Source organism: Melospiza georgiana, chromosome 9, assembly GCF_028018845.1.
Source record: "Melospiza georgiana isolate bMelGeo1 chromosome 9, bMelGeo1.pri, whole genome shotgun sequence".
Taxonomy (NCBI): Eukaryota; Metazoa; Chordata; class Aves; order Passeriformes; family Passerellidae; genus Melospiza; species Melospiza georgiana.
Window position 1 is genome coordinate 28,412,627 of NC_080438.1, and position 26,697 is coordinate 28,439,323.

The 26,697-nt window shown below is 43.8% G+C and overlaps 1 protein-coding gene across 11 annotated transcripts in view; it reads left to right on the forward strand.

Moving 5' to 3' along the window:
- The window catches only part of FGGY (FGGY carbohydrate kinase domain containing), a 283,064-nt gene that overhangs the window by 72,697 nt on the left and 183,670 nt on the right, over positions 1-26,697 (forward strand). For 7 of the 11 annotated variants that reach the window (XM_058030720.1, XM_058030722.1, XM_058030724.1 and 4 more), the window contains 2 exons: positions 4,852-4,916; positions 12,294-12,414. The exons of 1 other annotated variant lie outside the window; for it this stretch is intronic. The gene's annotated coding sequence lies outside the window, so the exon portion shown is untranslated. The remainder of the gene's footprint in view (positions 1-4,851; positions 4,917-12,293; positions 12,415-26,697) is intronic. 3 more of the 11 variants (XM_058030726.1, XM_058030729.1, XM_058030728.1) reach the window with 2 other exon arrangements.

Consider the following 26,697-nt stretch of genomic DNA (forward strand, 5'->3'; position numbering starts at 1 on the left):
TCTCAGGTCTGCTGTTCCAGGCCCTGAGAGAGCCTTTTGCCTTGGTGGAAGGTGGAGGAGCTTGAAGTAAAAGTTTTACAGCAAAGGGTTCTCTCCTTCTGCCAGTCCCATGTTCTGCTGCACCCTTAGCTGCTGCTCTTAGAGTCAGCTCTGTGTCCAGACTCATTCTCTGCTGGGTTTGTGGCACTGGCATTGATGCCTTGTGAAGGCTGACCTAGAACAGAGGCTAGACAGAGCTAAAGAATAAAGTAGGGACTTATTGGGAGGCTTCAATGGATCCACCTTGGGCAGCACAAGAGCCCAGCCAAGATGAACCAAAATGCACGACTGCTCCCAGGGTCACTGACTTTAAAAAGTTCTGCTCCATTTGCCCCTTGCAGTTCATTGTCCCATTCCAGCTTTAGCCCAGGCAGTCCCACCCTGCTTGTTTTTCTCTCTCCAGCCCATGGGGTTTGTGCTCCTGGGCTGAGATTTGGATCATTTGTCCTTGGTGCCCAGCTGGAGCAGGAATTGTTTTGTCTCCCTGCTCTCTGCACAGAGCTCACCATCCTCTCATATGAAGCTCAGAACTACACACTGAAGCAGCACAGAATCTGAAAAATATAAAAGCTAAAACTCAAGGCATCAGGATAACCTTGGGAAAATCAAAACAGGGTACTTTGAAGTGACACATGGGCACAGTATTAATTTTCAACTACATTTAGGAATAATATTGACATTAATTTGTTCTTTACAGGAGCATGCTTGTTTGGAAAGATAAACAAGCAAAACTTTTCATGATAACACAGTTCATCTGTGAAATGACTTGTTAATTTTCAAAAATTTTGTTTTAAAAAGCTACTCTAAAATGCTAACATCCATGAAGCTGTTCCCCAGAAGGCAACAGTCCAGCCCAGAGCTCACAAGAGTCTTTGAACATTTTTTTTTTTTTGCTGCTTGGTTTTACTTATTGGTACAATATGAACAGCATTGCCCAAAATGTTTATGGTCTACCAAGCCATGCCGCTGTGTTTTTGGCAAACAAGAATATAATGAATGCTTGCAGCTTCTTTTAATGACTGGTGTGTCCTTCCCCAGCAGCCCTCAGGTGAGGCTGTTAGTGCAAAGGGAGATTCCATAAAATCAGACAATATCCTGAGTTAGAATGGACAAAGGATCAGAGTCCAACTCCTAGCTCTAATCTACCAGGGGACAGGGCATCCTTCCCATCCACAGTGCCTCAGGGAGCCATATAGGAGCTGGTAGTTATTTCTTACCATCTGAGTTACTTCAAACCTTTCCTTTAGCATTTTAACCACCGTGCAAGGTAGCACCTCTGCCATCTTGCTGAGTTTGGGATTTCCCATGCACACACCACGCCTTTTACCCCCTCCAAATGCCAGAATGAACATGATCCATGTGTTTGAATATCAGTCATCAAGGCTCAGCATGAGGGAAAGCCAAGCCCTGCACTGATTGCGGGCAACAAACCAATCTTCTGCTGCAGGTTTTGTTTAAAACCTGATTATTTGTGCAGGCTGGATGCTGAAACATTTGGTTTGGAGCTGGACAAGCAGAACTGACAAACTGGATGGTTGCCCATAACAGAGGCAGAGAAAGGAGGAGCCTCTGGTGTCACTGAAGTACTTGACTGGTCTTTTCAGCAGGTATTTTTCCAGTTCACAGCCGGCCACTGACAGCAGAGAGTGCAGCAGCAGCAGCCTCAGCAGTGAAGCTGTTACAATGGGAGGGAGATAAAGTGAAGGATTTGTTGGAGGGGCAGTGCCAGGAAACGGCTGAGACATCACATGACAGGGGATGTGCCCTGTGCAGCTCAGGGACTATTTACTTACAGGCGAGACTTCACCAGGCTCCACCAAGGGCACTCCTGGCGAGTTATTTGAATTACCTGACCCACTTGCAGTAGGAAGTCATTATAGAGATAGTAAATACCTACCCCACCCCTGCTAGGCAGACAGACTCTTTGCCAAAATGGTCTAGCTCAGCTTCTCAGAATATAAAATATTGTACCTTTCTAGTTGAAACTGGCATTGCAAAGACATCAGAAACTGCTGCTGTTCCAGTAAACTGCTCCATTTCTTGGCATTTGACCATTGTGGAGAGAGCTTCCAGGATTTATGTCTTACCACCACCTGGAGCACAAATAATACGAGAAGAGTAAGTTGGAAATTTTTCTTAAGGTGCAAATCTCTTGCTTCTCACATTGATGGGAAAAGCTCCCAGGCCTTCTGGCAGTCAGGGAAGTTGCCTGTGATGGAGATTCTGAGAGGAGCTTTACACAAGCATTCATTTGAAGTGTTAAATAGACTCCAACACAGTTTTTCCTAGACTTTTTTGTTTTACTTTCTCGTAGTGAAAGCTGCAACTAACTTAGCACACATAACACAGAATCGTGGAGTTGTTAAGGTTGGAATAGACTCTGAGATCATCAAACCACCACCCTGTTCATCACTAACATATCCTCAAGTGCCATATCCACACTTTTTTTGAATACTTAATATGTGTGGTCATTAATTATTGTTAATTGATGGATGGAGTTTAAAATTTCTAGGAGAAGCTTGAAACATTATCTACAAGTTATCATTAAAAAAAATCATGTTACTATTATAGTAAATCATAACTTTAAATTCTTTCCCCCTTGAATCAATGAGATTTCACCAAGATCTGTGGCCTGCACAATGCTGACCTTTAGCATAACCCTGCAAATTATCACCAAAATAAGATTCTAATCTTGCTTAGACCAGAATATAGTTGGAGAAAGTCCATTAAAAGACAAAAGATTTATACTAATGCAGCAAAGAGCAGGTCTGGGCCAAAATAGATATTAATTTAAGAGGACTTGCTTAAATTAGAATGATGATGGCCTTTGCTTGGACTGTAGGAGCAGGTTATGACAGGAAAGGAAGAAGAAAAGAACTGGCGTGTCTTCTGCAGCACAAAGATCTCAGCTTAATCTTCCTTATATTTTGTGAGACTTATGTGAGTCTTACCCAGGATTTCAGGCACTGAGAGCTGGGACGTGGTGGAACAGTCCATATGAAGACAGAACAGAAACTGAAGTAAAAAATTCAATTCCTTTAAAGGTTTCTGGTCAGAATTTAGGGAGTAATTCTCCATTTGAGAAACCCAGGAGATGAAGTTGCTCTTGCTCTGCAAAGCTTGCTGTACCTGTACTTACTGGGCTCAGGTTGTGCTGTGACTTCTCAGAGCACCACGTGCTCATGGCCTGGGTTGGGCTGGCTTAGAGACATCACAGCCAAGTTAAAAGGGATTTATTCTCCTGTTCTCCAGGGGGATTTGTCATCTTTGTGCAGTGTTAAGGACAATGTGTCATATTGGGCTCACCAGGGGGATTAATGCACTAAGGCAAAGGGATAAGGGCACCCAGCTTGAGGCTGGGATTCAGAAGCCTTAATTAGGGGTCTCTTGCACAGTGATTTGGGAAAATTCAGTGCCTACTAATGGGATTCACATGTACTGGTACCCTGAGTGCAGGCGTTGAGGTAGGGAGCTGGAAAAGTACTGAAGAAAAGGATGTGTTTCTGTGCTTTGGTTGGTACCTCAGATCCTTTCTGGGATCTGGCCCTGAATGCTGAAGCTTTATGTGTTTACAGTTGTACTGAGTTTTTGAAATAAATCAAACCAAATTTTTTTTTTTGTTTGACACTGCTATTAAAGTAGAAAGCTGAACACCAAACTACTCAAAAGGCCCAGAGCTAAACTGGAGCCACAATTCCCTTGTTTCTATTCTAGTTTTGAACGCCCTTCATCAACTAATCACTGCCTGGCACAGTATTAAATTTAATCACTGAACTCCAAAACATTGTAATGTGTCTACCTACTCCATGGTTCCATTTGGATGGAAATTTTCTATCTCGTTTAAAGACTATTAAAGCCCTGCCTTTCTTGCTCAGAACAAAAGGGTATTGTTGGATTTGTTTTTCGTTAGGTTCGTATTCAACAAAAGATGATTATTCTGTCTGCTCATTGCTGAGATCCCTGTGAACATGTAGACATCCTCTCTACTTGCTTTTCTTTCCCCTGGCTGACTACAAAATAGAAACATTTCCTTCTCACAGAAGTGCACAGTTGAAATGCACAAAAGCAGATGTTATTTATCAAAACTTTCAAGGTTTTCCTCACATAGGTATTAATTAAAAAGTTGATGTGAGGCATAATTGAATAAAGAAGCAGCATTGCAGGGCACAGCAGGAGCAGCAATGAAATCAATGCACATTTATGATTAAGAATTCATCTTTCATTTAACAAAAACTGTTGTTTCAGTAAAAACCTTTTGACCTTTAAAGAGTGACGTGGCAAACCCACAAACATGGAGCTGTTTGTTTGGTCCCTATTATTGCCATCACACTGTAACCTGGGGAGAAAAGCTTTTTGGATCCTCCTGTGGGCAGGAGAGCAGAATTCTTGCTTTTGGAGAGCTCACAGCCCATTCACAGTGGGTTGACTTTTAAAAGACCCATTTATTGAGTGACGCAAGGTGCAAATTATGACTCACTCTGCATAGGTTAGGTTTGTGAAAAATCAACCTAGATTCATCTCCTGAGCACCTACACAGCTTCTTAATCCATTTATTATATCTGGGGTCCCATTAACCCTCTGAAAGGAGAAAAGTGATCTGCAGCACAACCCAGCCAAACTGATGTTCTTATCCAGGGAATTGAAGTTTTTCTCTTATCAGATCTAGTGAGGGACAGATTTTCTTCTCCCTGGCCAGGATTAGATCACAGAGTGGCTCAGCAGTCAGAGTTTGAACATTTCCTCCCCTTCCAACGGCCCTCACAAAAAATCCATCACTGCTGGTGTTTGCTGATATGTGACACTGTTTTGCAGGCCTCACCCAGATGAACCAGATGCTCTTCAGTGTCTGAGTCCTGTAACGATCTTGCAATAATACTGTAAGTAATTGCTGTTCATTATAAACAGCTTTTTAAGCAGAAGTGTGCTGCTAGTCCAGCATGTTTTGTTAACTGAAACATCTCCTTGTCTTTCCTAGTTGTATCACAAGCTATTTTCCCTGTAGATTTGAGGGTTTGGGAGCAGTTTTGCTGTGTTTGCAGGGCCTTTTAAAGGACACCTTCCCCACCCATCTCCTCCCCCGTCTTCCCTCCTTTCAAAGGGAGAACACCAGGAAGTTTGGAGATTCAGATGTGGTTCCTAAACCTCTGTCAATGAGGAAGGTCTCCTGTGCTGCTGGAAATGGTGTGCAGCCACTGGTTCCTGTATTTCAACTCTCCTTCCTCTCAGGAAACCCAGAGTCCAAGGGAAGGAAAACCCCAAATGACCCTTGTACAGGTCATTGCAAAAAGTGGTGGTTGCTTAAAAAGGATGTTACCTTGTGTGTGTGGCTTCATTTCTCCACCGATCCCTCTTGTCCACATTTTCCAAATAGTGGCAGCTGTTACAGACTGGCATTATGGGATGGACACTGAGAAATGAAGTGTCTCTTTCTTTGACCCCTTGTTTTCAGTCCTAACTCAGCACAATTTTCCTTTCCTGGTAATAAGGCTGGGCTAGAGGAGGGACTGTACCTCCTCTTGTTGCTGGGATTAAACACTGCAAAAAGCTTTTCTCCAATGTTGAATCAAATGCTGAAATTAATTTACTTCCTCTCTGTTCATAAATACTGTGTGTCAGCCCTCTGCAAGCCACAGTTTGCTAACCTACTCCCAGAGATTCCTGCAGAGAGGAAGTGGCAAAATTGCATATAAGATTATTTACAGAAAACTAATGTGAAAAATGAACATTGGCCAGATACCTGTCTGTGTCTTTACTCAGGGAACACTTATTACCCTCTGACTTTCATGGCCAATCACATCTAAACATAAAATGTGAGTTTCACAGCCCATGTAGGAGATTGGAATTGAGTATAAAGATATATATGCTGTTGTTTTTAAGCCCATAATAAAACTTACTGAATACTCGTGAATAATAGATGCATTTAAAGGAAATTACGATCTGCTCCTGTTTAATCTTTGAAAGAAAAAAACCCAACAAATTAGCTTATAAATTCTCTAATGGTTTATTCTTTAGGCCAGAACAATGGAGGCTTGGTATGAAATTCACTGGAATCAATAAAAAGACCCTCATTTTATGCCCCAAATTTGTAACCCACACAGAAGTCTGTTATGGCAGCTGCCACCTTTACTAACACACCAGGGTTCAGCCCGGGCTCCTCCAGGGCTACAGCAGTAATGGCTCTGAAGTCTGGCTGGACCAGGCTGATATTCCCTGTGGATCAGGCACAGAGCTGGACCTGTAACATGCACTCACCTGTGCCTTACATCAGTGGGTCTGCTATGTGCAGCTCTTGTAAATGGAGCCCAGAAATGAGCGGCGCTTTCGGCCCGTGCGCCGCTGAAACGTGATCCAAGGCTCAGGCAGGTTCCAGCTGGGCTCTCACCCCTTGCTCATGAACGTACATTTATGTTCTCAGAACCTCAGAGCTCCTTCTGCACGGGCAAAAATTGTAAAAACAACATGAACAACGTTCTCTGTGTACAGCAGAGTTATTTAAAGTGCCTGAGGGTTTGAACATAAGCAGACACTGTGTTCACCTACAATATGAGCAGGACTTCTGGGTTTTGGCATTTAAAATGACAATTAAAAATACAGCAGGCATGTTTCAGCGACTTTATGGGTTGCCATAAACATCCAGAAAAGGATTCACTGTAAGGATTGTTTTCTCTTTTTGTGTTCTACCTGAGTTTTCAGTGTGATGTGTTGTAACACAGCACAAAACTCTAAGGTGTCTCCTACATTGGAAGCTGCTGTACATCAAAAAATGCTTCTTTGGGAGGGTCAAAGTTTACAGACTGTTTGACTCTGTTCAGGTAATTGTTTTAGCTTCCTGCTCAGGAGTTTTCTATAAAACCTTGAAGAGAAAAAGCCCCAGAGAGGTCTGGGAGGTGAAAAGCACTTTTCTTCCTCAGCAAGGAAACAAACACAATAGACTCAAAATGGGTCCCTGGCACAATTCTGGGTACCATGCCACTACCTGAATTTTCTTAGAAATATTTACCACAGGAATGACATTTCTGCATAGTCAGGCATCTCTTCCCACTGTAGGTGCCTGACAATTGCCAAGGACTGGGAATTGTACACTATACCCTGTCCTTGTAAGGAACCCAGTGTTTATAAAAATATAAGGCACCCCTTGTTGTGTTTTAGGCATTAAGGTGAGAAGAAGAACCTGAATCTCAAGTTAAGCATTTAATTACAAGGCCTTTCTTCCTCAGCAATTTTTTGCCTGCCACTTGTAAAGCTTTGGGAAAAAGAATTCCCTAGCTTCTTTGGCTTGTAAACCTGAACATCTTATTCATCAACACCTAAATCTCCAAAATGCTTTGAGATGTTATTTTGATATTGAGTGGCATTTCCCTTAGGATGGTCAGCTCTTTCCAAGCCTTAAAATGGGAGATAAAGCACAGTTTGTTGTTAGATAGTTCTGAAATCCATCCTTTCTCTTAGCTTAATGTTTTATTCTGTGCTTGTATTGAAACCTCACAGCCATCCCCTGACCACCTAAAGATGCTTAGCCAAAATAAATCCCCTGCAGCTTCCCTGGGTTTTTCGCAGTCCCCTCCTCACCATGGGAGTTGTGTGGCTCCTCTTTACTGAATGCCAGTGTTGGGATTGTTTTCCAGGACTAAGTGAGAAGTAGGCTCCTGCCCTGAGTGAAGCAACACTCCATGTTAGTGATCCAGTGTCTCAATCAAGGCAGGAAGAAGTAAGGAAACTGCTTTATCCTCCTGAGTGCTCAAAGCAATCCCCAGGGACTGGGAATGGGACATCTGTCAGAAAAGAGGGAGATAGAAGATATCTTAGGGCTACATTTGTTTCCTGTGTCTGTGCCTTTGGCTTGTTTTATCCCTTTCCTCTCCCCCTTACCACAATTCAGGACTGTGCATGAGCTCTTATCTCCCCTTTACCTTTATTTATTTCCTTTACTAAGGCAGTAATTTTGCAATCTGTGGGATTCAGAGTCAATCCCATTCTCCCTTTCTACCTTGCTGTCTCTTTTTCCTGACCCTGCCACAGCTGCAATGCCACGCTGTCAACCAAAACTCAAAGGTTCTTTTTGTTTGGTCGATTTTTGCTTTGCATTCCTTCCCTTTCCCTTGCATTCCTGCTCAGTGTAGCCCTAGCAGCTCTTTTCCCTCATGTGGAGCATCAGGCACATCCCCCAGGCTTCCTGCTGAAATCTTTCCCTCCCTGAAACATGACCTTGTGCTGGATCTCACCCCTCATGCAGGTGCTCAGCACAGAGCAAACCTCAAGTCTTGTTAAGAGCTGTTTCAGGGGGTGAAGTAGGCATGAGATAAGGTACAATTTTAACACTCATCCTTTGTCCAGGGCGAATTGGATGTTAATTGTAGTGACAATGCTGGGGTGGGCAGTGTTTCTAGCTCTGAGTGTTATGCAACAGCAGCTGTGTGACTTCTTCGTCTGTACAATCAGCCTGAAACTGTCTCAATTAAATCACACTTGTAATTGCTGCTACCATGAAAAAGGGGGAAAGCAGCTACAAGAGGGCTCCAAAATCCTGTCTCTGACTCCTGTGCCTTGGTGAACATTGCCAGTATCTTCTTTGGTGATGGAGACCTGGAGCTCACCTGAACATGGAAGAGTTGAATAATCCCATTCACCTGTTGTTCATCCTAGGTTTGTCTCTTGCCTTTCCTTTTCTTGTCCTTTGCCCAAGCCAGTCACAACCAACAAAACTTCAGCTGCTTGGCCAAGTGTGTCACAAGCCACTGCACCTTAGTCTTGGCAAATTTATCTTGCTGTTCCAAAAATTCCTCACACTCCTTGGCATTTATTCCTGTGGGTATTTGTAGACTGTTATGACTGCCCTTACTTGTTGTTTAACCATTTAGCCGTGTCCTCATAAATCATTCCCCCCTCAGCTCTTTAGGCTGGGCTCCCTGCCTGTGCTGCTAAGTGTGAAAACTCCAGGCTGAGCCCCCCTTTCCACATCTGCTCCCCACAGGATTCTATTGGTGGCACAAAGTCATTGCTCAAGCCATGATTTCATTCCTGGCTTGTTGCACGATCCCTTGCTGACCAAAGGATCTCTGGTTCTCTGCAGCAATTCTCTGGTTTTATTTCCCAGGTCCTCCCACATTCTCCTCAGACTTGTTCCACCTCTTCCCCTGAGTTAAAAACCCCAGTTCAGGCTCCTTACTCCTTCTCCCAAGAGCACAACTTCTGGGAGTAGCAGAGGCAGGGAGATCCCTGTACATTCCTGCATCCCTCAGTCTTTCCTGAAGGACTTCCCTGCAGCCAGAATCCCTTCCAGGGGCAGCTGGAAGATGGGCACCCACAGCAGGGCATCCAGGACATCCCAGTGGGTGGGATGGGCACCCACAGCACATCTCCCAGGTGGGTGTCTGGTGGTGCAGGGTAAGGAAAAGTAACTGGCTGCATTCAAACCTCCTCTTCCCAAATGTGTGGCAGGAGCTGGCCAGGGAGCTGGGCCACGTGTTTATCACATTTACCATGGGAAATTCTGGCATTTTTGCCCTCTCCTGTGGGCACCTGTCTGCATTCTTGGAGTCTGGACTTAACACAGAAATTTCAGGAGCTTTGTGGTGAGGACAGGATATGCTGTTGATTAAGGCATCTTGAAAGCTATCTGGATCTTAAATTAATTTCCACAAACCCTCCAAAAGGTGTATTTATCCAGTTTATGAGGATAATGACTACGGCAAGGATTGAAAATAATTAAGAGTTGTGTAAGGCACAGGAATTACTTCAGAGTCCAAGTGAGACTTTGACTTTTAGGGAGAAGGAAGAAACTTCTTGTGGGCAGATTTACCCATAGCTACCTATTGCAAACTTCCTTTTACTTTTTTGTTACATTTTTGTGTGTGGTTGCAACCACATAGAAGAAGGACCAGAGAGATCCCTAATCTGGCCCAGGGTATCATCCAATCAGTTCAGCATGTTGTACCATCACGTGCAAAGCACAGTGTTGTTCCCTTTTCAGCTGATAAAAATTTGGAAGTTGCAAAATGATCACTAAAGCAAGAGACAGGATGTAATGGAAGACATTTCTTTTCCTAAAAGCTCAAAAATTCTAGACAAGCCTCCAGTGTGTGCTGTGTTTCTTTCCTACTTGCACATTCATTTTATCTCCTCCACTCTCATCTTGCTTATTCCTGTGTTAGCTAAGGCTCATCCCTGCAGTGAGATCTCTTTTAGGGCTCTTCCATCTCCAGCTTGGAAGAATCATCCATTTGCCTTGTGGCAGAGAAAGAATTCAGTTCTGAATTTGGGATGATGTGTTGAAAAGCTACTTTTGTGTCACCTCTGAGCTCCAGAACCACCTTTTAAATCTCTGAACATGAGCAAGAGGGTCCAGTATGACCATAAGTTAAGTTAAAGTGTACGTGGGCAGTTTAGTCTTGTTTAATGGCTTTGTTCAATTATTCTACTTGTTCATTTATCTTTACATTAAAATAAAAATCATACAGTCTTTCTCCTCTGAAATAAAGGAGATTCTTATAAGAAATTCAAGTCTCTGCATGTTTTTTTTTTCTTTTTTGTTACTGTGACTGTACACATGCACTTTTAAAATTTTTTAAATAACTCCTTAACCACATTTTCCCCCTCTGTTTAAATCTCTTCAGACATAAGGCAAGTACAGAGGAAGAACTACAAGTGTAAAAAAGAAAAATCTTGTTCCTCCCTCAGATCTCCAAAATCATGGCTAAGTGTTGCACGTTTATTTAAGCTGTTGTTGAGAAAGCCACTGGTGTTCAGCAAATTATATTAGATTTTGAAAAGTTTGGCAATGGCTTTTGAAATTTGATTTTCTGTGTCCCAGATAAGAAAGAAATGCAATGATCCAATTGGAAGTGAGGGTCTTCCAGTTCTGTCTGGTTAGTAGTTTAGTAAAAGTTTAAATATTTATTCACCAGGAAAGGTTAGTCCCTGCCATGCCATCTCAGGCTCTGCTGCAGGGTTTTGTGCTCTTTTCCTGGGCCTTTTTCACCAGGTCCATGAAGTCTGACCTCTCTTATTGGCTTCTCTTTGTTCCATTCTATATTGATCATGCTGGAATGATGACCTCTAGAGCAGGTCCTGAAAATCTCTGATTTAAGTATTGAGTCTGCCCTGGCATGGGCTACACACTCATCAGACTAAGCCAGAAACAAAGCTGAAATCTCCTCTGAAAGTGAGGTTGAATGTTTAAATTGAACCAGAGGAGATCTCTCTCAGAAACGTCCACATCATCACCACCTTCTTCTTCAAAAAGCATGAGGGTAGAATTAGGCTGTCTGATAGAAACAGGTTCTGCACTGGAATTGCACAAACAAATGTGAGAATGCTGCAGTTTCAGAATGGATTGGGATCTGCAGAAAGGGGCTGTGATCCCTGTGAGCTCCTCATGGGCTGTGAGTGCCTTACAGGAGGAAATGTGGGACCAAGCTGAGAACCTTTGTGTTGGCTGTGTGAAACAGTTCCAGCTTTCTGTGCTGGGGAAACATGGAATCCTTGGCTGAGGATTGATCCCATGAAATGGCCTCATGCCCACTGACTCAGGGCACTGTGTGTAAATTGGGTAATCAAAAACTAATTACCTCCTGTACAGCATCTCTCCTCTTGAATCCTGTGGGCCATTCCATCCCATGACTGATTGCATGTCTTCTCACTTACATTTGATCCAGCCTCCACAGAAGGCAGTAGGAGTTAATTTTCTGATTTTCCTGGGAAAGGAACTGAGCTCTGTCCTCAGTGAGTGACTTTGAGCAGATGGATGTTGCCGAGCAGTGCAGTGAGAGCAGGAGCTCTGCAGGAGCCATGGGCTGGTGGCAATTCTCCTGGTGCTGCTCAGGAGAAGGCCCTTGCAGACCCATCCTCTCTAAGAAGCAGAACTACACATTTCTGTGGCTTGCTCTGCAAGCACCTTCCCCTCAGAGATGGTGCATTTAGAGCACCAAGAGTGGAGGGAAGTGTAAGAGGGTTTCTCTTTCCTTCCCAAGCCATTTCTAAGCAGTAAAAAAAGAACAATTAAGAATTCAGCTGACTTATCCATTAAATATAATAGATTTTAAAAGCCATAAATTTTTTTTTGAGCAAAGATGCACTTGGAAATCCTCCTTTTTTAAAAACCATAAGCTTACACTGTGAGTTGTGGGCACAAAATTAGTACTACTTCATACCTGCAGCTGAAAAAGGAACCATGTACCTCTGGATGTCAAATGTGGCTTTAATCTGCTTCACAGCTTGTTTTGTTTTGTTTTTCTCTGTTTCATTTCCCTTTGCAGTGTTAAACTCTGACCCTGAAAGGTGAGGAAGTGAAGGAAATGGAAGAGTGAAATTTGGGGAGTCTGGGGCAAAAAAGCCAAAGGAACCACGGGACAGCCTGTCTGGTTGAGAGATTGAAATGTAAGTGGACTCCTCAAATTAATTACTTTGGAACCCACTCACTTCTGGATGTGGACTCCCTTAAGCATAAGCCTTACATGATGTCACTGGGATGGCATTTGGGGCTGATTTATGTTGGCACAGGAGTGGCCATAAAGTGCACATGTGTGCCCAGAGTAGCCCCTTTTCAAACAGAGCGTGTTTATAGAAACAGGAAACGTGGCTGGAGCAGGAGCACCCCGAGCCACTGCTGTGTCAACAGCATCACAAATACAGGTATCCAGGATCTGCACCCTGCCTGCATTTTCCATGGATTTCCACTCTGCTCTGCAGCCTGGAACACACTTACAAGAGATTAGTGGTTGGTGAATGGAGGAAAAATGACTTATTAGGTGAAATTTGCTCCACTAAAGATGAGTATCTAACCAAGAGCCACATTCCACATTTTAATCCTTTTCTTTCTTACTCTGTCTAATCCATGGCTGGTATTTCACAGTGATAATCACTCTCTTTTTTTTTCTCCTTGGAGAATGAGGATACATTATATTAATTATATCTGATTCTGTAGTCCCATAATTTATCTTAATAAAGTATGTGATTTCTGTCTGAATAAATCTGAAGCCTTCAGGTCATATTCAGGGTAGTGTAAACTTTTCACAGTTCTTTATATTACATTAGAAATAGTTAAATTAGCACTTTTAGGAGATAGAAAAGCAGATATAAATGACGATCAGAAATTGCAGAGCAGTTTTGGTGACTGTGAAAACTGCACTCTCTGATTTCTCAGATACATTTCTTTGCATGTTCAGTCTTCAACCTGTTCTGAGTTGTGAGATGCTATGAATATACACAAATAATCATCTCCATGATCTGTTTGAATCTGCTGTAGTGAACTGAGAGGGGTTTCATGCTCCCAGAGCTCACTGTTTTGTTCACAAAGCAGGCTCCTCTAAGTTTCTAAGGAGAACCAATAATGCAGGGGGAATCCTTTTTCTCATGTGGTATACAACTCTCTTTTTCTCTTCCTCAATCTGAAAAATCCTTGTTTTGGTAATGAAACAATTCAGGAGATTTTTTTTTAGGGCACTTCTGATATTAGGAGTTGGAAGAAAGAAGATCTTCCTATTGTCTTGGACAGGAAATGCATGTGAATCCTAAAGCCCAAAATGCTGTGTCTATGAAGATTAACTTAAAATAGGAACCTGTGATGAGTCTTTTCCATGGATATACTTTTACACCTTTAGAGTGACAGGAGGTGTAAGCACTGCTCACAGGAGCACATCTGTAGCACAGAGAATGACAGCATTAACCAGGTAACTCAGAGAGTCTGGACTGGGCGCAGATTTTACTGAAGAGCAGCAGCAACTGTGTTGCAGTTCTTGCTCAGGGGATGTAGATAATCTGGGTCTGACTGAGTAGGGAGTAGGACTGGTGTATTACCTTCTGAAGGCTTACATTCCCTTTGGAAATGACATGGGAAAATATTTCTATCAGGGAAATACAGTTCCTTCATCAAGTGTCTTAGGACTTGTTTATTTACTGATTGCAAGTCAGATAAATTTGTCAAAACATTTGTAACCTGCAGAATGAAAAGCAGAACCAAACAAGCTGCCCTTGGTGTTTTATTGCAGGAATTATTTCATGTCAGATTGCTGAGTGTAGCACTCAATGAATATCCTGGCATGGTCACTGTTATTGAGGAGCAGACAGGAGCTGTGATGCTCTGTTGGGTTTGGACTGGGATGTATTTGTCTGCTTTTTATTGGAAAATTGCTTGCAGGTAAAGCCCTTACTTGAGTTCTCCTTTGCTGTTTGATTTCAGGGCATGCTGGTGTGTTTGGGACAAGATTAGAACAGAATAACAGGAACACTTATCAGAAGGATTGGGAAACTGATACTGTGGTGCTGAGTGGGTGTCATGGGGGAGGGATTTTAACTTCCCTGGATTAGTGCCCAGCACAGGGGTAGATGTAGGAAAAATCACGTCGGCAGAGAATTGCGTGTTGAGAGTCTGTGGGTGTGAGCTGAGGACGCCCCACAGCAGCCTGGAATCCCAGCTCTGCTGTCTGGAATTGCAGGAATAGGCAGCACAGGAGCTCTGATGGCTAAAGGGGCTGTGTTCCCTGTCACAACAGTGTCCATTCAGGCCTCTTGCCTGGATGCAAAGAGATCTGTTTGTTAGAAATCAAAACATTTCTTTTGATTTCTAACAAACACAAGGCAAGAAACACAAGATTTTCAAAGTTCTACCACTCACTTCAGCTGTTTGGGAGAACTGTTTTCCTTCAAGCTCAGTGCTTGTCTCTGTTACTGCTCACTGTTCCCATCTCACAGAGATCACTGCCTCTGAAGGACTTACAGCAATGCACTTTACTGGGATAGGGAAGAGCTGCTGGCTCTAGCAGCCAGTTTGGCACATTGATAAGGATTCTGAAAATTAGAAAATCTCTGAAGGTGCATGTTAGAAGGCTGCTGGAAACCAAATTTCTTATTTTTGTGCACTAACTTTCCTCTGAAATACAAGCTGTGGTGTCCATGTGCATATTTGTGGAGTGGGAGTGTGCTTTTAACACCAAGCTGGCCCCTAACAAATTCTCAGACTTTCTAATCTCTATGCAGTTGTTTGTGCCCCCTGTGTGTACTTGAAATGAGTGTACATGATGCACACAGAGCCATGGAACAGGATATGAAACAGGAACCTCTGGAGGGAGCGTGAGCCGGACGCAGATGTAAAAGCCTTCAGGAGCACACGCTGCTTGCTGACGTTTGTCAGAGAGGGGTGGCCCGGAATCCCAGCCCAAGCAGATGTGTTGCAACAGGCACAGGAAGAGATCAGTCTTAGTGTCCCCTGATGGCTTCTCCTGGAGATTTGAGGCTATGCCAGCTTTTGTCTGTGATCCAGCCTGGATCTGGAACGAAGCGTTTCTTCCCAGACATGATGTGTTCATGTTTTGGTGTCTGTGAAGCAAAGACTTGATGTGAAACTGGAAGGGGAGCAGCGGCTTCTTATAACTTGTAACTTCTTTCTATTTGCATAAGAATTAGCCAGAGGAAGAAAAATATTTTTGCTCTTCTTGGATGTGAAGTGTAGAAACTGAAGGGATTTGCATTGAGATTTCCCAGCTGTGCTGTCACGGAGGTTGGCAGCCCGCACTGCAAGTTCACCCCAGAGCATCTTCCACAGTGATCATCTCCAGCCTCTGGTCCTGTGTGACCTCTTCCCTTTCCCCCTGCCCTCCCCCAGATCCTGACATCTTCCTTATCTCTGATACCCCTCATCTGACCCCTCCATTCCTGGTCTCCCAGTGTCTCTTCCAGAAGCTGGACAAATCGACAGGTCTGTCAGGAGATGCAGGAAGGGACCCTGGGGTTATCTCAGTGTGCAGGTTATCCAAGGGGTGCTCTCAAGAAGTGGATCTGGGAGCAGTCCAAGTCATCCCCGGCTGGAGACAAGTGGAGGCTGGGCTGGTGAGTTCCTCAGGACCAACTGTCCTGTGGCTATGGGGGAAAGATGAGAGCTCTGAAAATAGTGGTGGAGGCGCCCTGGAGGCAGAAAGAGGTGCCTGAGATTGAGAAATGTGGAAGGAAAGTTATTTTTTTGGTATGCATTTGGGGACTTGGAATTGGCTTCCTCTGCAAGGAAGGGCTTCCTGTAATTCTTTGACTGGTTTTATACCCAGAAGGGAATTCTTTGGCACTGGATTTAATGCACACATGGGATTTCACTTTGCAGGGAGGCTGCCCTGAGACAAACCACCTCCAAAATGTAAACAGCAAAGTTTTCCTCAGGTACAAACTTCGTGACTGCTTCCACGCTGGACTCCTGCTTGCTCATTCCTCGGCTGGTTTGTCAAAACTTCACAACATTTAGAGTGCTTTTCCTTGCAGTGCTGAGTCATTCTCTGAATGGAGAGAGAATTAAAGGGTTTGTTACTGTAAATTTTGCTAGCCTCTGTCTGAAATCCAAGTGAGAAAAACTGCAATGTCAGTTCGCTCAGAAATGAGCTTTTAAAAGAACCTTTGTCCTCAATACTTTTATATGTAACACTTGCACATATTTTGTTTTCTCTGTCACTTGTGGTCTCTTTAATTACACCACGAGAATCTGAACTGTGGCAGGATCAGACACAGAAAAAGCATGACCAAAGGAAAACAGAAGTTTTATTGGTTTTAAGTAGATTTTTCAATCTAAGAGGTGACTTTCCTGAAAAGGCAACACGACATCCCTCTGTTTGCAAAGGTTCATTTGCAGCCCAGAGCAGCTGCCCCATCCCTGGAAGTGTCCAAGGCCAGGCTGGACAGGGCTTGGAGCAGCTTGGGATAGTGGAAGGTGTCCCTGCCCATGGTAGGAGTGGAACTGGATGAACTTTAAGTTCTTTTCCAATCCAAACCATTCTGAGATTCTGTGATTTATGTCCAGGACACACCAGTGCATACAGGAACTGGTGGGGCACGTATGTGCTGCAGCCTCTTTGCTGGGTACAACCAAAGCCATAATTTTAAGGATTATCCTCATGCACACAGAGGAAAATTCAGTTTTCAAAATTCTTTACTGGTGATGAAACGTAAGCCAGAACACTGTTGGGTTTTCTGATGTCAGTGTGAGCTGATGGAGTTGGCAATAAGAAAAATTATCCTTCAATTATAGGCTGAATATGTTTAAAATAAGTCACTGAGACATAGATGGTATGGAGCCCCATTTTACTATTATTATACTCAGTAAAAAAAAGAGTCCATAAACTCCTCTCTCTCCTCCCTCCTCTGTTAAAAAATTAGTGTCTTTGTCACATGTAAGAGCTGCACAAGTAACAGGAACAAAACATGTAGGTGTTCTGAACAGTGTCATTAAACAACATTTGTTAAGCACACCAAGTTCTGGACTAATTCATTCTGTAGCTCTTCTGTTTCATGTGCTCAGGTGATAAAAAATTATGCAGAACTTCCATCAGTGGCAATTTTATTTCTTGCCTTGAATCAAATGGTGACTCAGAATGAAAATGTCACTGAGACATGGGTTGTGGTGAGACTCTGTGGCTGCTGGTTCCAATCACCCTGTAACCAGAAGGGGCTCTGTTGGTAATGCAGGAGCCCAGGCCACCTCTGCAGGGATAAGGCAAGAATTAAACTCCACTTGCAGCAGAAAAGGCTGAAAGTTGAAAAGTCATGAGTTTAAAAATGTTACATTCAGTGGTTCTTCATAGAAAGGGCACTATTGATGAAAGAGAAACATTTCATGGTAAGAAGTTAAAATGGAATGGAAACATTTTCCCCATTTTTACAGACTCTTCTTCTAGATAATATTTCTAACTTCTTTCTGAATCTTCTGTGATCTGTGGTAATGGTAGCATGTAATTATATGGTATAATAGTGATACAGAATACAAAGATAACTTATTAAATATGATATATTTATATATATATAGCCTGGCACTGGTTTTGGCTGTGGTAGTTGCCATCAACACAAATGTCCAGGAGGAAGCATCCAGCCCTTAGGAACTGTTTATACAGCAGGAAAGTTTGGAAACTTCTGGTCTTGGGGTTGGATGCACCCACTAGCACTGTACTTGATATGCACTCCCACTCTGGATTGAGTCTACCTACCTTCTCTGCAGAGTTTGAAATGCCACTGCTCTGAATGATTCTTCGCCCACAGAGGGAGGGAGGAATTCAAATCAGCTGGGGAGCAAAGCACTCTCCGCTGGGAACAGGAGGAAAGAGGGCTCCTGGTGGTGGGAGAAGTGGGGGAGGAAATGAAACCACTTTTGGGGAGAAGTGTGTTCTGCAGGATGGGAGAATATGGATGAAGTGGGACAAGATGTGAGAGCACCAGACATTGGCAGAGGAGAAAGGAAAATGGATGTTCATCAAGCCCTAACCATAGGAAGAAAATCAAGGATAACACAGTGATGGAAAAACCCTAAAACTTGGTTTTTTTCCATGAGGACACCCAGCCTGATGATTTGAGGTGACCCTTGTCTATCCAAAACTGTTCTCCCTGGCTGGAAGAGATGCTGCCCTTCTGGCCAAATCCCTGCAGCCCCAGCAGTGGTTTCAGCAGTGCCATCCCCTCTGGGAGTTGCTGAGCACCCTTTCAGTTCCCTGCAGGAGGCAGGAGCCAGTTCTGGTGCCTGGCACACGTCACCCCCCTGTGTGCCCTGTGATTGCTCTGCCTGGAAAGCTGAGAAGCCCAAGCACGAGGTGGGAGAGATGTGCAGAAGGAAAGGAAGGCTCAGGGAAGAGTGGCTCTGCTTGTGTACTTGGCTGAGGGTGTTTTCATTGTAGAGCTCCCTATTTTTAGGTTTTATACTTTGCCATTGTCCCCTTTACTGTGAGCTGAGCTGCTGCCTCCTATTGCTTCCCTTCACTACATGTGATTATAAAAGATGCAGTTTTGACCTCATCATGTTTTGGATTTGCTCCTGGCCTGCTTATGATGCTAAGTGAGGGTTCCTAGGGAAAGAACACCAATCCTGACAGGATCCAAGACTCCAGGGATGAAATGACCTAACTTCTATCTTAGCATGTCAGCATTGCCACTCTTGTCTGTGCCAGGAACCCACAGACCTGAGACAGGCTTTTACAAGGTGTTCCTCAGGTGCTTTTCTACAAATCCATTTGGAGATTTCCCTGTTTGCCTTCCTGTTTTTAAGAGAATGCCAATGGGTTGGTTGCACTTTAAGGCTTCTTCACACAATCAAGTTGGAGAAAAAATGTTTAGACATAATTATATACCCCCAGGAACTGGATCTCATTCAACTTGCAGAATAAATCACAACAGATAGTAGGACTGGACTGAAAAAGTCCAGAAAAGAAATGTCACACAAAAAAATGTCTCAGTTGCACTAGTTCCTATTTATTTCTATATTTACAGGTTCATTTACTGCACAGGTAGTGCAGAAGTATGACATATTTTATTTAGATAAAATCAAAACATATTCATTCCTATAAGTGAAAGAATGAAATTAGATAGATTGTCATTGCTAAATTAGGAAGATTCACCATTTTTTTAATGCTGCTGGTTTAGGAAGGACGAGGTTGAGATGGAAAATACCTGCCCTTCATTATGCAGTGGAGCTGGAAGGCAGCCAGAGTGACAATCTCAGTCCAGCACTGATTGCTGGACAGTCTAATCCAATCCAGACTGGTCTGAAGGGTTTCTCATTTGTCCCTGGAGCCGAGGGAGCACTGCCTGAGCTGTCCACATTGTTTGGATACCGAGCAACTTTCCACATCTGCCCCTCTCCTGATTTCCCTCCTTTCTCAGAAAGTTCTGAATGCTTCTTGAGTTCATTCTCTGTGTTTTGAGATAACACGTGAGAAGGAAACTTCTTGATAATTATATTTTTCTGTTAGCTGCTGGGGGAAGTCTTTTCTTTTTTCCCTTCCCAGATTCACATGACTCTCAGGAGTCGAGGAGAAGATAGGTGAGCACTAAAAACAAACGCAGAACCATCTGGTGTGTGGAGGAGGGACGACTCCCACGGCCAGCTCAGCACTAACGCGCGGCATCTGCGGGGATGGGGATGTGCAGCACCATCAGCCACGGCGAGATCTGGCACCTAAACACCTTGGGGGCTGAATGGTGGTGCCCAGGCACCTTGCCTAGGGAGCAGGAACAGCCCCAGTGCAGAGGGAAGGGGTCAGGAGACACACATGGGCAAGTGGGGCTTTGCTCTCACACTGTACTGTGTTTGTTCCCTGGAAAAGAGGGCATCAAAAAAATCAGGAATTGTTGTTCAGTCCAGGAGAGTTTCAGCTTCTTTCCTCAATTTTCATGATGGGCACAGCATTCCCCAAGGGGCTGAGGGAGGACAGAAATTCCTCATGGTTACTCTCATGGAAGTTTCTTCAAGTTGTGTTGATACAAGGAAAAATGGATTCCCTGTATTTGTTGTCTTGCAATTTATAAGTTTTGTAAACAAACCAGCCCCAGACCAGGGCTGTTGCATGGAACAGCACTGCCAAACCTGAGATGAACTTGCTAACTCCTCCCACATCCACTGGGCAAAACTGACTGAGCTTCCAAAATTTCCTACTGCCTGTTTTGGTGTTGTGTTTAGCCCTCACTCCAGAGCTACTGCTGAGAGAGACCTGTTCTTGCTGGGGGTGAAGCTGGTGCTTTCTGAGGCTGGGACAGGATGGATTGTCACAGAGCCAGCAATAAAAGTGTGATGCACATCAAGCTGCTGAGCAGTGCCACCCTAGTCTGTGTAAAGTCTTTTCCCTGCTCTTCTACCTCCCTTTCTTAGTGAGGCTAATGATACTACCTAAGGATACTCCCAAAGGCATAAGTGGTTCATATTTACAGCAAACTTCAAAGACATAAATGGCTACAGAGTGGTAAAGTATCATTATCTGCCACTTTAGAGAGATGCTCCAGATTTGTAGAAAATTGGGCTGTTTATTCTACAATTCAGTGGAAAAATAAGTCTCTATAGAAACTACCACTTCAATGGTATTTACATTTCACTACTATGAAACATCTTGAGAAAGAGCATTCCCATAAATAGCCAACTGAAGTTGTTGCATTTAGTATAATGAGGTAATATTTACAAAAGACAGTGTATGTTCTAAGTATTATTATGGAGTTGCTGTGGATCCATGGAATATATTGTTAGGAGACTCAAATTTCCCAACAGGAAAAACAGTGACGTCTAAAAGCAACGCATAAAAATTCCTTCGTGCCCTCCCTGGTGATAAAGCTGCAGTGAAACTGAAGATTGAAGCTAATATCTCTGGCAAAGCTGATCCTTTAAAAGTTCATTTCTGAGTAAGATTGCAAGAAAAACACCCACATTTTTAGCTGAAGGTGCCCTTATATGCATGTGCTTGCAGTTAGAATTGGGGTATTTGTTACTGGTACTGAGCTGGGCAGTTTCCTCCAGCTCTGCAGTTGTAAAGAACCACATGAGTGTGCCTGTCTGTAGTTACCTAATAGTGAAAATTATACAAAGAGAATGAAGAAAATACAAATAGCATTTTTTTGAATTTGCAGTGGTGGTAAGAAAAGTAGATTTGGAAAGGTTGGTGTGCAGTGGATTGTGAGCTGTATCCCTATTACCATCCTGTGTCCATCTTTTTCAAGGAATAGATCATTGCAAGAGCATTCTTTGGAAACACATCTGAAATATTCAAGTGCCTGAACATCACTGATGTCTTCTTTGGTGGTTAATGCTCTGAAAAATGTCAGCCAACACCTTTAATCAAGCCAGTAGCAGTGGAAGTTTATGCTCCAGATGTCAATTAATCACTCCAGTGATAAATAATGGCTGAAGTTGTTCTTGGTACCAAAACATCTCACAGTGGCTGCTGCAGGTGCAGAAGTAAGAGGCACGTAGGAACCAGTATTGTCTTTTCAAGGTAATAGTTTAAGTCAATTAACTAACAAATGCAAGCTCCAAATAACAGCCAATAAAAAAAAGGAGGGGCCAGGCTGCTGCTTCCTAAATCGCTGACAAATGACTGAATTACAGGTCTTAGAACAACAAATTGTATCGCTGCTGTCCTGACCCATTTACTCGGTCCTGGTGTCTCTCCCATGCCTTTGTTTTGTTGTTTTTCTTGCCCAAGATTCCCAGAAGCCTTGAATGCAAGACATAATGACACAGCTCCTGCCCTGGTAGCACACTGTGCAGTCTTTTGTTTCAAGCACACAGCATGCACCCAGACTTGCTCATAAAATATCCATAGCAAAATCAGGCGATGCCTGTCTCTCTTATACATTTTTAAGAGCTGTGCCCTAAATCCATTAAAAGACTGAGGCATGAAGAGAAGAATAATCCTTCCTATCATGTGGGTGAGAAAGGAGTTGGGATCGAGTAACTGGACATATAAAATGAGCCATGTGAATTTGCTGACTACCAAACTTCTGCTATGGGAACATAGGATCTCTTGAAGTCCAGCTCTTTCTTCTAAATGGATGAAAAGTGTTTTACATAATAGAACTGAGAAACTTTGCGCAATAAAAATGAAGCTGGTATAAAGAAAGGTCAGAGAAACAACAGTTCAAGAGTCAGAATATGGTGAGGACAATGTGTATTGATAGAAGGTGCCTTCTGATTTCAGGACAACTAAGGTGAGGGAAATGCATCTTTATGACAAATTACTTTTGAAATGTGAAATGGTTGCTCTTACTCCAGAAATGAATCTTGAGAATTCAATTCTATATGTTGAAAAAAAATGGCCTTAATTGTTTTATCCTGACGAGAGAAGTAGGGAACCTGACACCATTCCACATGGATGTTCAAAGGAGAAGGGAATGAGCCACTAGGAATGAATTGGGTATCTACATCCCTAAGGCTCTTCATAAAATGATGTTCTACACCTCTTGTCAGGAGTTCTCTCATCTGATCTTTTCTGTAGAACTGTATTGTCTTTAATTAGGAAAATTTACACTCCACCTAAGTCTTGGTGCCATACTTCCTTTCCCTATTCAGTCTTGCATCTTGGAATCATTTGCAGATGCCCTCAGAGGTACATTCCACTCTTCAGCCATGTCCATGGGATTTCAGATGTATTGATGGGGCCCAGAAGCAGCTGCTTCTCCTTCCATGGATGAAGAGGGGAAGGACACATGGGCCTTCCCAGGAACAGGGTGTTCTGTTCCTGCTCCTGAGTTACTGCCCAGCATTGCAGAGCCCCTTGCAATTCCCAGGGCCCATCCTCCTTAGGGAATGCGAACCTCTGACCTGAGGCAAGGACATTAAATGGCATTGGAATTTACTGTCAAAGTTTACAGCTGTATGGTTAAATGCAGATTTTCATAGCCCAGTGGGGGTGTGCTGACTGAGTACAGCCCCACACAGCCACCTCCATGGCTGCATTCCTCGGTGGGTCAGGAACTCCCGAGAGACCAGCACAGTGTTTTCTGGGAAAAAGTTGGAGAGAAAAAGTACCTTCAGCATTCAGAAATGCATTTCTTTAGAATAATACTCCCAAGTTCTTGGGTCTCTGGACTATGAGGTGATGCACAAGCTTCCTGGTGCTTTTGCACACTTGAATCCCAAAGCCAGGGGCTCTGTAAGAAGAAAATAAGAAAGCTTCACAATGCATTCTTGGGAGCCTTGACTGTATAAACTGGGACTGCCCATATTTCTATTATTAATTCATCTTAATTCAGAAATGGATTATGTATTGTCCTCCCTTGTTGCTGGTGTCACTGCTCTGAGCTTGGTGGAATTCCTTGAGTGAGCAGGATCAGTGTTTGCTGGTTAGAAACAGGCCAGAGGACAATTCAGCCTCCATAAACTCTAGGACTTCACTCTGAAGAAAATCCCTCTGACAGAATCTTCAGTAACTAACTTATCACACAACTTTAAAAGCACAGTTTACTGTAACTATTAATTTGGAATTTTTCTATTTTGGTCATCTTCTTTTTAAAATGACTTGTTACTAGAATTGCCTTTGCAACTTGTTACTCTCTTTTCTACTTTCAGTTTCCCTCTGTACTGACTTGGTTGTAAGTAGGCTGTGGTTTTCTGAAAATGGAACTGTGATGTTTGCTGTGTTTTCTTATAGAAGACATGTGTTAAAAAAAAAAACCAAACAAAAAACCCAACAAGAAACCAAACTCAAAAAACCCAAAAACCAAGTGAGCACCATAAAACCCAACCTAGCCAAAATCTTAATTCTTTTCCCCAAACATTTAAGTTACTACTATTAAGACAAATTTAACACAGGCACTATAATTGCTTCACCAAGGTACTGTATTCACATCTAATTTGATATTTTTAATAATATTTGCATTGTTAAGGGGTCCTGTTGTGTGCAGGGAGTGTGTGCATAGATCAGCGTGAACATGTGATATGTGGATACTTGACCTAACCTGCAGGGGATGAAGTTTTCACAATTGTGGATTGCCTCCTTTCTTTCTTTCTTTGTTTTACAAATAGCAACCACAGTTTTGCATTTCTGCCCCTGGATCCCAAATAATGTCAGGACACTTCTGAATCAGATGGAAGCCCACCCTCCTGGTTTGAGAGTGAGGAATTACAATTACCAAAATACCCTGATTTTCAGCACTCCTCTTAGGAAAAAAAGATGTCATCATTAATATAATAATTTATATTATAATTTATTTTCTGTATTTCTAATTTGACATCCCCTCTGCTCTTACTTTCATTTTCATATGGTAACTTTGATTCTTTTCTCTTTCCATTTTAAAATACCTCAGGTTACTTCAGGCACAGATTTTTTGGTCAGTAGGTGACCTCAGCTGTTGCTATCTTCAGCTGGTACTCAAATCAGCAATATCTACTTGGCTCACATTTCCTCTGGGCTGTTGAACGTGGTTAGAGAAGCTGGGTTCCAAAATCAAGAGTCTGGGATCCTCTCCCTGCCTCTCTCCCTCTGTTCTGTGGGCAGTTCCATCCTGGTGTGTTCCTGTTTTGGGTGAGCATTGGGGACTGAGCAGACACGATCCTCGTCCCCTGCACGTGCTGCTCTGCCATTTGGCTGCCAACACTCCTCCATGGCTTTTCTGCAGAGCTGTGCTGCCATGCCAGGCCTGGCAGGGCCTGGAATGAGCCACTTCCTTCACATCTCCTCTGCCTGTAACAATCTTGAACTTGTTGACCCATGTGCCTATTAATTATTGATATAATGATGCATTATTTAGGCTTGTTTCAGCAGACGGATACATTATTACTAGGCAGACATTTGCCAGACAGGCTGATAGATAGCATCCTAAAAAAAGTCTCCAGTTGCCTTTGTACAATAAAGGCCTGTAACTTCATTACTTTCCTCCCAACCCCCTCCTCTTCAGACCATGAAACCTTAATAGGAATTTAAGTGTAATAATGATCTCTGTAGACAATGGGCTTAATCTTGACTGTGTTGGAGTTGTGGTCCTGATGTTGGTCAGGCCTCAAAAATACAGAGGAAGTCGCCTTCACCAATCTGCTAAAGCTGGTTTTCCTATGGTACAATGAAATTATTTTGTTTTTCAAGCCCTTGCCGTAGAAAGGAGCCCCGATTTCTCCTTTGGTTGCTGCGAGCTGTGTTGCAACACTCCGGAGCAGCAGGCAGAGCTTGATGTGTATCTCCCAGGGAAACCTGCCTTTGATTTTGTCTATGGATCCAAGGAAAAGGCGTATCAAAATTAATTATCTGTAATTTAAAACAGGCGTTTTGGAGCCTTTGGAACTGCGGCGTCGCTGCCGCTGAAGGGAGAGGAGGGAACCCAGTCCTTGGTGGGAGCTGCGTGGGGATGGGGAGCGCAGAGCGGCCCCAGCTGACAGCGGGGCCGGGGACGGGACAGCTGCTCACGCCTTGCTGCCCTCCTTCCTCCTCCTCTGCTGCCCTCCTTCCTCTTCGTGCTGCCCTCCTTCCTCCTCTGCTGCCCTCCTTCCTCCTCCTCTGCTGCCCTCCTTCCTCCTCTGCTGCCCTCCTTCCTCCTCCTCTGCTGCTCTCCTTCCTCCTCTGCTGCCCTCCTTCCTCCTCCTCTGCTGCTCTCCTTCCTCCTCTGCTGCCCTCCTTCCTCCTCTGCTGCCCTCCTTCCTCCTCCTCTGCTGCCCTCCTTTCTCTTCGTGCTGCCCTCCTTCCTCCTCTGCTGCCCTCCTTCCTCCTCTGCTGCCCTCCTTCCTCCTTGCTGCCCTCCTTCCTCCTCTGCTGCCCTCCTTCCTCCTCCTCTGCTGCCCTCCTTCCTCCTCTGCTGCCCTTCCTCCTCCTCCTCTCCAGCTTTCCTTCCTCCCCTGCTGCCCTTCCTCCTCCTCCTCCTCCTCTGCCCGGCAGCCTTGGCTGTGTCGCAACCGCCTCCAGCTCTGATGTCAGAGCCCCGCCGCTCCCCACGCCCTCCCTTCGAAAGCAGAAGAGGCACAAAAAGAGGAAGAAAAGCAGACGAAGGACAAGAAATGCAGACTCGAGTGGCACAAGTCTGACGGCTCATTTGATTTCCAGGGCTTCCTCGCAAGAAACAGTTCTGGGGAAGCGATTTCAGAAAGAATCAGCTGCAGTTTTCAGAAGTGATCTGGCACCGACTGCTTAGTGCCGTGTGGGCACGTCCTGCTGCAGTCAGACCCACACTGGGGTTCTCCTGCTGACACCTTGGGTGCCTGTGCTGGATGTTTTCATTCTTTGTGAGTCAATTCTGTCTCATTTCTGATCCCCTGCTATGGCAGAGTCAGGAAAAGCTCCCTTAGTGCAACCCCAACTTGACCCCCTTGCTCAGGGTCATCTCCCTCTCAGACCCCCCTCACTATGTGGTCACACTGATATTTTCCCTGGCTTTCAGGAGCACCAGCCACACTTCTAGCCTTCCACAAAACCAGGATCTCACCCTCAGAATGTGTTAATCCCTTCATTTCCC